The sequence below is a fragment of the Protopterus annectens genome, chromosome 5.part1, assembly GCF_019279795.1.
Source record: "Protopterus annectens isolate FY-2018-M chromosome 5.part1, PAN1.0, whole genome shotgun sequence".
NCBI lineage: Eukaryota > Metazoa > Chordata > Ceratodontiformes > Protopteridae > Protopterus > Protopterus annectens.
This window is the reverse complement of record NC_056736.1, coordinates 273,974,668-273,986,778: the sequence shown is the minus strand read 5'-3', so window position 1 is coordinate 273,986,778 and position 12,111 is coordinate 273,974,668. Positions and strand designations below refer to the sequence as shown.

Sequence of the window (12,111 nt, the reverse complement as noted above, 5' to 3'; positions counted from 1 at the left end):
TGATTACCAAAGGAGAGACTACTGTCCACCTGTGCCCCAAGGTCTCTTATCATACTTTTGGTGTTAAACAGACTAGCACCTATGTGATAGCTCAGGGGTACAGAGTTTTTACCAAAGGGGATGACAATGCACTTTTTGGCATTGAGCTTGAGGCCTTGGCTTTGACATCAGGCATCTGTCACAATGAGGCCCTTTTGTAGGATGTCTACATCGTTAGGAGTTTCGATTATGGCTCTTAGTTTGCAATCATCTGCAAACTTAATTAGGCAAAGACCTTCTGTGTTAGCCTGTACTTCAGGAAAAGTAAATACCGAACAGGAGAGGATCCAGGACTGAACCCTATGGAACTCCACATGTCACTGGTCTGAAGTCGGATTTGGAGTCTGCTACTTTCACAGTGCGGGTTCTGTCAGTGAGCCAGTTGGAAACCCATTTTGTGACATAGGGATTTATACCTAGTTTAGTCAGTTTATCTATAATTCCAGAGTGGGGGATGGCGTCAAAAGCCTTGGTGAGATCTAGATAGGCTGTGTGAAACACCTTACCCTCATCTACGGTTTTGGTGACTGCTTCAAAGAAGTCTATCAGGTTTAGGAGACATGATCTGCCTTTTACAAACCCAAACTGAGTGGGGTCCAGAGTTTGGAGATTACCAATCTCTTTGTTTATAAGTTCCACGATGATATGTTCCATGGCCTTGCAGACCAGGCTCGTTAGGCTAATGGGGTGGTAGTTCCAGGGGTCCGTGGTGGCTCCCCCTTTGTGGAGTGGGATAACAGTCGCTGTGCGCCATTCAGTGGGCACACAGCCTGAGGTGAGGCTATGATCAAACACGGTGGTTAGGTGGGGTGCCAGTTCATTCTGTAGTTCATGTAGAACACAGCCTCGAATGTTGTCAGGTCCCATGGATGCTGTGCTCTTGGCTTTGGAGAGTGTGCTTTTACCTGTGCAGCCATGATTACAGGAACTTTACATTCTTCCAGTATGGGGATGGGCCCTTTAGGGGGTGAGGGGAGGGGTAAAGTTTACACTGAACCTATCTGCCAGGATGTTGGCAATATCAGTAAATCAATATCAATACATTTGTGATACGATTTAAGCACACAGTATACATGGCAGAGGGTAGTGTAATAGGATAACTGAGCAGAACATGTATTCTTCATACACAGTCAAGAAAATCACATCTCTCCCAGAATGATTTATTCCTCAACACCATAGGCAACAATTTGTCCAAAGATATCAGCAAATAAACAACTCATGAAAATAAACCCATGTATGATTCATAGTCCATCATATTAACATTCATAATAACCACTTACATCATTTTGTTATTACTTAGATAAGGACTATTTATTCATACTGAAAAGCATTATCTGACCAGTAACAAGCTAGTAACTCTAAGATTAAGTACAATATGGTGTTATTCGGCTGCCAACGATAATACAGTTTGCTTAAACATGGTATTTTTCACCCATGGACTCTTGATTACCTATGGTTTAAATGCTGTTTAACTTTATTTATGGTTTCCTGTTGCCAGGGTTTTATTGCAGCAACATCTGAGTTTTGTACTGGTGTTGTGATTTGTTCTAGAGTACCATTTTATTTCAGACACTCTTTAGAGGGTTTCAGTTTACTACAGTATAGAACAATTGTTCCAACTTTAGACTTTTTTCAGGAGCTTAGCTTTTACAATGTGTGTTCCAGTTTACTACAAATGTAATAGTTACCCTAGGATCTAGTATTTTCTTATCACTGGACCTGGTTTTTACATCACGTGTGCTTCTTTAGTTTTGTAATCCAGAGATACTGATGTAGTCTTCTAATGTGGCATTTCAGAGATGCTGAGAGTTGTGGCAGTCCCACTGTAATTTTACTGGTGATCCTGATGCCACTTGAACATTTTATTTTATTTTATTCATTTACTTTTGGTTGGTGTCTTTATTCTTTCTATAGCTTTCAGGGACTGTAAGTGGATTTTCCACTGAATATAAGTGACTATGATTAGTGCATTTGCAGCAAATGTCTGGGATACATGTAAGAGGTTTTTGACTATCATAGCACTGTCGTCTGTGATACTGATGCAGAGAATATTTTAGGTATGTGTGTGACATCACGTTGGGGGCCAGGTAAAATACCAGCCTACTGTTTTGTCTTGCTGACTACTGGTTGCTTGAAACTGTGGGCAACTTTGTTTCAGAGAAGTCTGAGTATTAAATTTAACAATCAGTGCCCTTTTTAATTTTGTACTGAAAATTAAGAACCGTTTGTGATGTCATTGCTGGATTGGATATTTGAGAAACGTGACATGGAAGTATTAGACAGCTTTAAAATTACTTTAATTTTGCATAATTGTTAAACTCTGGATGTTTGCACTGATTTGCTGTATAACTGAATTTTCTTATGTATTTTCAGAAATAACACTCATACCTCTCAAGTGTACCTCACTACAAGGAAAGGGTTTGCACACATTTAGTTTTAGCAATATTTTTTATTGATATCCATGGTAAATAGAACTAAATCATATTAATGCATTAAAATAACTATTTTGCAAGTAAAAATAACACATTTTAACCACTCTATGAGCTTCTTAGTTGAAGCTGTTAGTAGGTGTTCCACATTATGAGAGGTAGTGTTCCTCATTTAGAAGACAGAAGGTTGAGACCTATGCTCAGAGTGCACTACCCTTAAATAAATGTTACACTGCTTGCAATATTTTTCTTTTCTACACATTATCAATATTCTTTGTTCTTCACTTTATTATTGATGTATACATAATAAGCACTCTAATAAAGCTTAAGATGAGATGGCAAGAATTCCTGTTTCACTAAGCTCCCAATGTGTGTTACAGGTGAAAACAAAAACATCTACATAAATGCATGTTTTGTTACACTGTAAACAAATGTGTACACACCTTGATATATGTATGTAAATTTACTCATATACATGTTTATGGCTACATCATGATTTATGGCCACATCAGGCACAACACAGTCTGTCTACTGAGGGACCCATAAGAGCAACCAAGCAGCAGTACATTGGCAGCACTGCTGGTATTCTGTTGTCCTTACAAATGTAATTCTTCCCTATAGTCCCAACATCCAGTCACAGCTCAAGACATGTCCAGCTAATTATATCAGCTGCAGAGTAACAAGAAAAAAACTGAAACAAATGCACACAGTATGCTGTAATACAGAATAAGCCATGTAAATGAGCCTTTGTTTCTGAAGAGCATACTGAAATGCAGGGCTAACAGACAGTACTCCAGTATCAAAAGAGTAACTTGTTTGTGAATGGTAACTACATTACTGACACCTCAGTACTCAGGCATCCTTTTAACTATAATGCTACATTTCTTCAATGTCTTAAACTGTCAGTGCATTTATTACTTGTATGCAGTTCCTTGGAAGGCATACCAGCTAAAACATTACTCTTCCTAAGGTATTTCACACTGTATCTTGGTGATTTAGCAAAAGTTGTTGATATTTTTTGAAATACCTAAAATGCCACATGAATATCAGAATAATAGCAAAGTATCAGTTCACCACGGAAGGTTTCTGTTCTAATATAAATAAATCAGTATACAGATATCAGTAGCCCCAGAGACAGCCACAGCAGACATATAAAACCAGCAACATAATGTCTGATTTTGTTTTGGTGATTTCTGAACTACCTAGAGATGTGATATTGTACATGAGTATAGAAACATGACATCTAAGGATGTGGTTAAATAACATGGAAGGTGCTACTACTCTACTTTACACACAACAATGTAACTTGTATGTTAGTATGTTTTTTTGGAAGATGTTGTGAAGCAGCACATACTACTGATTCACAGTCAAGGAAATCCTACCTTAAATATTTAAACAAAATTCTTCAGTTAGGAAAAATACCTCAAAAAGCTATCTTTGTTTAATTTTCTGCAACCCTTGTGCCACTCAATTTTTGATTAACTGTTCAAATTAAAATCAGAAGAATGTGTATTTTGAATGGGCATTTTACTGGTTATGAAAGATGAAATAAACTTTTGGCAGAAGCATCAGTTTTATTTACAAGCCCACTGATATAAAGTATCTTATTTTCTCTTAAAATTCAAACAACCATGCATTCTTCACCAATGTTGTTTCATACAACAGTTTTGTAAAATTAAGTGAAATTAATAAAGAAACTATACAGTCTCCAACCATGTATGATAATCTCATTAAAAAGTAATAATTAAAATGCAAACTTGGGAAATGCTGATAAACTTGATCATTCAAATATTTGTGTAGTATAATATTTATAAAATGGAGCATACTGCAAATAATAGTTTTTTTTCATAGAAAAGATAGTTTCCAGGTCTTCATAAGGGACTTACCATTATCATTTCCTTTATCTGATTTCTTCAATTCACTATATTCACCTAAATAATAGATACAAAATCCTTACTAAAATGTAAATTAGCAAATAAATATTTTGAAAGTATGAGAGAGCTTGTGCAATGAATCAGAAAGCATCATTAAGAGTCAAGAATAAACAAGAATGATTCAATCATGGAGAAAATAAGCTTACTCAACCAATCAAACTTGACAGTGCAAAACACAAGTTGTATATGTTTGTGGTATTATCAAATTCAGAGTATTCCTTTGAAAGTGAACAACACTACGTTTTTACACTGACTATGGAACTTCAGTATGGGTACCATACGGTTACAGAGTACAGACTTTCCAGAAACACTTCTGCACCTGTAGTTGAAGAAGTGATGCTTCCTACCTCTCAATCAATTTATTATTTTGCTACCTACAGATGAATTTCACTTTTACCTCTAAAGGGAATACACAGAAAAATAAATGGTCCAAAATTAAGCCAGCATCCAGACTTTCATTTATTTCACTATACAAGCAGTTCATTTTAACTTTTATAGTTTATCCAAAATATTGAACCATGTCAAATGATTTTGCTTGATCCATGTTTGCGGTAGAAAAAGTCAGTTCTTTAGCTATGGTAAAAAATGCTTGATCAAAGAACATTTCTTCATTGCTCATTCTTTAAGAAGGTTGATCTCCGACTAACAAATGGTGCCAAAGCCATGGTTTTAAGCTCAATGCTAAGAAATGCATAATTGCACCTTTTGGGAAGTCAACTTTCTCAGCTAATTACCATGATGATAATATGTCCCTAAGAGTTGACCCAGTGATCCGGGATCTGGGTACGCACATAGACAGTAGCGTCACCTTCAACCACCATGTGGCCACAGTGGTGAGGAAATCCTTTTATGTTGCACAACTTATGAGTAAAGGCATGGCATCTGGGTCAAAAGAGGTCATTATCCCACTGCATTCCGCCCTTATCAGACCAATCAGAGTACAATGCTGCCTTTGGTATGTACCTGACCTCGCAGATGCAGCAACTGGAGCATCCTCAGAGGTTCCTTACAAAAAGAGTATAAGGCTTAACAAACCTGTCTTATGTAGAGTACCTTCAAGCCCATTCCCTCTACTCAGTCTCCTACAGATTGCTTAGCGGTGATCTATGCACAGCTTAGAAGGCATCCATAAACCCCACACTTATGAATCTCCTACACATTCATAAGTCAAACAGTACAAGAAAAACAAGGTCTAAGGACCTGAATTTTGTTGGTGACCTAAACAGAACATGCTGAAGAAACAGATATGTGGCCCAGAGACTGCCCCTCCTATGGAACAGGCTTCCCATCCTTGTGAAGCTGAGTTCATCTATTACCCAGTTTCACGGCAACCTAGACAAGTGGATGAGGAATAGAAAATTTACACAGAGCCTACCACCCATGTCCCTTATTGACAGGGGTATCTTAAAAATGCCTAGCCCTCAATGCCCCATTTAGATACAGGATGACATTATTCTTTTGGGAAAACTTGGCTAGGCTTAGGAAGACTCCCCCAGGGTCATTAGCCTAATAACGAGTTATGAATCTATGACTCAATGAATGCTATTAATTTTGAAAGAAAAAAATTCCCTTCATGAAACCATCTTCTTCTTTTTCAAGTAGAATAAGGTCTTCAATTTCTTTCTGTAATAGATCCACAATCACTATATGAATTTCTCCACAGACTATGTAAATTAAGCAACTAGATCAATAACTATGTGGTTTTTCAGTACCCCCCTTTTTTGCTGTGAGTATGAACCACCATTACTTGTCAGCACATTTCTTTTATGTACACACCCCTTCAGTAACCTACTGATATTTACTGCAATAGGTCTGCTAATAATATTTTCATAGGTAGGTACTAGGCTATTGGCCCTAGGGCCTATATAAGCCTAGCCAAAAAGGTACCCTGGCTTTCGCCACCCAAGAAAATTATTTTCTTGTGCCCCTGTCGATCAGAGCAACAGAGGTGATCCCCAGGGTGAATTTTCTTTTTCCCATCCAATCATCAAGATTTTTCTTCAAGAGTGCTAATGAGGAGCTTTGTTTGATATAGCTAGATAGTTTGTTCCAAAGTATGGGAAGTCTATGGGACAGGAATCTATCCCTCCAGCATATTTTGTTTACTGTGGTGACAAGGTTTAGGTCTGTAGAGCACGTAGCTTGGAGGAATTGGGATTTCTTTAAGTGGAGCATGTCCAACAGCTCTGGGTTTGACAAAGCTTTGTATGTTGGGCAGAGATAGCCTCTGAGTAGGCAATATGCAATGGAGTAAAGCTGGAGTTTTTTGAGACGGTCTGCATAAGGCATCTGTTTGAGGTTGGTAATCCTCTTTATGAGATATTTCTGCGGCCTTTCCAGTTGTTGTAGATGTCTTGTGAGGTACATACCAACAGGGGCGTTGTACTCTATAATGGGTCTAATGAGTGATGAGTACAGGGGAACAATTACCTCTTTTTTTCCAGGATGAGAAACCTTTTGTGATGAGGTGTGCCATGTAGAAGGATTTCCTGACTACTGTGGTGATGTGATTATCAAAGGAGAGACTACTGTCCACCTGTGTCCCAACGTCTCTTATCACACTTTCTTTGTTAAACAGACTACCACCTATGTGGTAGCTCATGGGTACAGAGTTTTTACCAAAGGGGGTGACAATGCACTTTTTGGCATTGAGCTTGAGGCCATGGCTTTGACACCAGGCATCTGTCTCAGTGAGGCCCTTTTGTAGGATGTCCACATTGTTAGGAGTTTTGATTATGATTCCTAGTTTGCAATCATCTGCGAACTTCATTAGCCAAAGACCTTCTGCGTTAGCCTGTACTTCAGGAAAAGTAGATACCAAACAGGAGAGGATCCAGGACTGAACCCTATGAAACTCCACATGTCACTGGTCTGAAGTCAGATTTGGAGTCTGCTACTTTCACAGTGTGGGTTCTGTCAGTGAGCCAGTTGGCAACCCATTTTGTGACAAAATCCCTATGTTTTAGTGAGTTTATCTATAATTCCAGAGTGGGGGATGGTGTCAAAAGCCTTGGCGAGATCTAGATAGGCTGTGTGAAACACCTTAACCTCATCTACGGTTTTAGTGTCTGCTTCAAAGAAGTCTATCATTTTTAGGAGACATGATCTGCCTTTTACAAACCAAACTGGGTGGGGCCCAGAGTATGGACATTACCAATCTCTTTGTTTATAAGTTCCACGATGATACGTTCCATGACCTTACAGACCAGGCTCATTAGGCTAATAGGGTGATTGTTCCAGGGGTCCGTGGTGGCTATACTTTGTGGAGTGGGATAACCATGGCTGTGCACCATTCAGTTTGCATACAGCCTGAGCTGAGGCTATAATCGAACATGGTGGTTAGGTGGGGTGCCAGTTCATTCTGTAGTTCATGTAGAACACAGCCTGGGATGTTGTCAGGTCCCATGGATGCTGTGCTCTTGGCTTTGGAGAGTGTGCTTTTACCTCTGCAGCCGTGATTACAGGAACTTTGCATTCTTCTGGTATAGAGATGGACCCATTAGGGGGTGAGGGGAGGAGTAAAGTTAGCACTGAACCTATCTGCCAAGATGTTGGCAATTACAGTAAATCAATATCAATAAATTTGTGATACAATTTAAGTACACAGTATACATGGCAGAGGGTAGTGTAATAGGATAACTGAGCAGAACATGTATTCTTCATACACAGTCAAGAAAATCACATCTCTCCCAGAATGATTTATTACTCAACACCATTGGCAACATTTTCTCCAAAGATATCAGCAAATAAACTCCTCATGAAAATAAACCAATGTATGATTCATAGTCCATTATATTAACATTCATCATAACCAGTTACAGCATTTTGTTATTACTTAGATAAGGACTATTTATTCATACTGAAATGCATTATCTGAGCAGTGACAAGCTAGTAACTCTAAGATTTAGTACAAGATGGTGTTATTCGGCTGCCAACGATAATACAGTTTGCTTAAACATGTTATTTTTCACCCATGGACTCTTGATTACATATGGTTTAAATGCTGTTTAACTTTATTTATGGTTTCCTGTTGCCAGGGTTTTATTGCAGCAACATCTGAGTTTTGTGCTGGCGTTGTGATTTATTCTAGAGTACCATTTTATTTCAGACACACATTAGAGGGTTTCAATTTACTACAGTATAGAACAATTGTTCCAACTTTAGACTTTTTTCAGGAGCTTAGCTTTTACAATGTGTGTTCCAGTTCACTACAAATGTAATAGTTACCCTAGGTTCTAGTGTTCTCTTATCACTGGATCTGGTTTTTACATCATATGTGCTTCTTTAGTTTTGCAATCCAGAGATCCTGATGTAGTCTTCTAATGTGGCATTTCAGAGATGTTGAGAGTTGTGGCAGTCCCACTGCAATTTTAATGGTGATCCTGATGCTACTTCAATATTGTATTTTATTTTATGTATTCACTTTTGGTTGGTGTCTTTATTCTTTCTCTAGCTTCCAGGGACTGTAAGTGGATTTTCCACTGAATATAAGTGACTATGATTAGTGCATTTGCAACAAATGTCTGGGACACATGTAAGAGGTTTTTGACTATCATAGCACTGTCATCTGTGATGCTGATGCAGAGAATATTTTAGGTATGTGTGTGACATCACATTGTGGGCCACGTAAAATACTAGCCTACTGTTTTGTCTTGCTGACTACTGGTTGCTTGAAACTGTGGGCAACTTTGGTTCAGAGAAGTCTGAGTATTAAATTTCACAATCAGTGCCCTTTTTTATTTTGCATTCAAAATTAAGAACTGTTTGTGATGTCATTGCTGGAATGGATATTTGAAAGACCTGACATGGAAGTGTTAGCTTAAGTTAATTCATCAAATTAATTTAATTACAATTACTTTAATTTTGTATAATTGTTAAACTCTGGATGTTGGCACTGATTTGCTATATAACTGAATTTACTTATGTATTTTAGAAATAATACTCAGAGTCATACCTCTAAAGTGTACCTCACTACAAGGAAAGGGTTTGCACACATTTAGTTTTAGCAATTTTTTTTTTATTGATATCCATGGTAAATAGAACTAAACCATATTAATGCATTAAAATAACTATTCTGCAAGTAAAAATAACACATTTTAACCACTATATGAGCTTCTTAGTAGAAGCTGTTAGTAGGTGTTCCACATTATGAAAGGTAGTGTTCCTCATTTAGAACACAGAAGGTTGAGACCTATGCTCAGTGTGCACTTGCCTTAAATAAATGTTACACTGCTTGCAAAATTTTTATTTTCTACACATTATCAATATTCTTTGTTCTTCACTTTATTATTGATGTATACATAATAAGCACTCTAATAAAGCTTAAGATGAGATGGCAAGAATTCCTGTTTCACTAAGCTCCCAATGTGTGTTACAGGTGAAAACTAAAACATCTACATAAATACATATTTGTTTTACTTGTAAACAAATGTGTACACACACTGAGATACGTATTAAAATTTACTCATACACATGTCTATGGCCACATCAGGCTCAACACAGTCTGTCTACTGAAGGACCCATAAAAGCAACCAAGCAGCAGTACATTGGCAGCACTGCTGGTATTCTGTTGTCCTTACAAATGTAATTCTTCCCTATAGTCCCAACATCCAGTCACAGCTCAAGACATGTCCAGCTAATTATATCAGCTGCAGAGTAACAAGAAAAAAACTGAAACAAATGCACACAGTATGCTGTAATACAGAATAAACCATGTAAATGAGCCTTTGTTTCTGAAGAGCATACTGAAATGCAGGGCTAACAGACAGTACTCCAGTATCAAAAGAGTAACTTGTTTGTGAATGGTAACTACATTACTGACACCTCAGTACTCAGGCATCCTTTTAACTGTAATGCTACATTTCTTCAATGTCTTAAACTGTCAGTGCATTTATTACTTGTATGCAGTTCCATGGGAGGCATATCAGCTAAAATTTTACTCTTCCTAAGGTATTTCTCACTGTATCTTGGTGATTTGGAAAAGGTGTTTATATTTTTTGAAATACCTAAAATGCCACATGAATGGCAGAATAATAGCAAAGTATCAGTTCACCATGGAAGGTTTCTGTTCTAATATAAATAAATCAGTATGGAGAGATCAGTAGCCCCTGAGACAGCCACAGCAGACATATAAAACCAGCAACATAATGTCTGATTTTGTTTTGGTGATTCCTGAACTACCTAGAGATGTGATATTGTACATGAGTGTAGAAACATGTCATTTAAGGATGTGATTAAATAACACAAAGGTGCTACTACTCTATTTTATACAGAACAATGTAACTTGTATGTTCTACTGGAAGATGTTGTGAAGCAGCACATACTACTGATTCACAGTCAAGGAAATCCTGCCTTAAATATTTAAACAAAATTCTTCAGTTAGGAAAATATACCTCAAAAAGCTATCTTTGTTTAATTTTCTGCAACCTTTTTCCACTCAGTTTCTGATTAACTGTTTAAATTAAAATCAGATGAATGTGTATTTTGAATGGGCATTTTACTGTCCATGAAAGATGAAATATACCTTTTGCAGAAGCATAGGTTCATAGGTTCATAGGTTCATACTAGGCTATCTGCCCGAGGGCATTTATAAGCCTAGCCCATAGTTTTGTGGCTTACGCCACCCCTTTTGTATGGGGAACTATACCCATTATTTTGCTGTGCCTCTGTCTAGCAGTGACACTGAGGTAATCCCTGGAGTATATCTGCGATCTCCCATCCATTGGTCAAGATTTCTCTTGAACAAGGCCAGCGAGGTGCTCTGCCTCACATATACCGGGATTTTGTTCCACAGCATAGGGAGTCTTTGGGTGATGAATCTATCCCTCCAGCACGTCCTATTAATAGCCGTGTCGAGGTTTAAGTCTCCCGCCCTTGTGGCTCTGACGGATCTAGATTTTTTAAGGTGAAGCATATCCATCAAATCTGGGTTTGACATGGCCTTGTATGTCAGGCAAAGGTCACCTCTGAGCAAGCGGTAAGCGACTAAATAGAGCTGGAGTTCTTTCAGTCGGGCAGCATAGGACAGATTTTTGAGACCCTTTATCCTTTTGGTGAGGAACTTTTGTGGCCTCTCCAGCTGCTGCAAGTGTCGGGTCAGATACATTCCGAGTGGAGCACTGTACTCAATCATTGGTCTGATGAGTGATGAGTATAGGGAGACTATGACCTCCCTTGATCTAGATGTGAATCCCTTCATGATAAGGTGGGCAATGTAGAAGGTCTTCCTAACTACTTTAGCTACATGGGTGTCGAATGACAGGCTACTGTCAACCTGGGTCCCTAGGTCCCTGATAACTTCTTCTGTGCTCAGAGGATTACCACCTATATGGTAGCTAGGGGTAACCTTATTTTTCCCGAAGGGTATGACTATGCATTTTTTGGCATTTAACTTTAGGCCATGGCTCTGGCACCAGTCATCCGTTTCTGTGAGACCCTTCTGAAGGATATCTGCGTCAGATGTGTTTTCGACTATGGCGCCCAGTTTGCAGTCATCTGCAAACTTAGTCAGCCATAACCCTCCTGTGTTTGCTTGTACTTCGGAAAAGTAGATGTCAAACAAGAGTGGGCCCAGGACTGAGCCCTGTGGGACACCACTTGTGACAGGCTTTGAGTCTGACATGGCGCCAGCAACTCTGACCCTGTGGGTTCTGTCACTCAGCCAGTTTGCAACCCATCTTGTGATGTATGGGTTAACATTTAAGCTGATG

The 12,111-nt window shown here is 38.5% G+C and overlaps 1 protein-coding gene across 1 annotated transcript in view; it reads right to left on the bottom strand.

Moving 5' to 3' along the window:
• LOC122803147 (serine/threonine-protein phosphatase 4 regulatory subunit 2-A-like) overlaps positions 1 to 12,111 on the bottom strand; it is a gene marked incomplete in the record, with an annotated part of 737,724 nt that overhangs the window by 722,172 nt on the left and 3,441 nt on the right. Inside the window, 1 exon segment of the mRNA XM_044072767.1 lies at positions 4,355 to 4,399.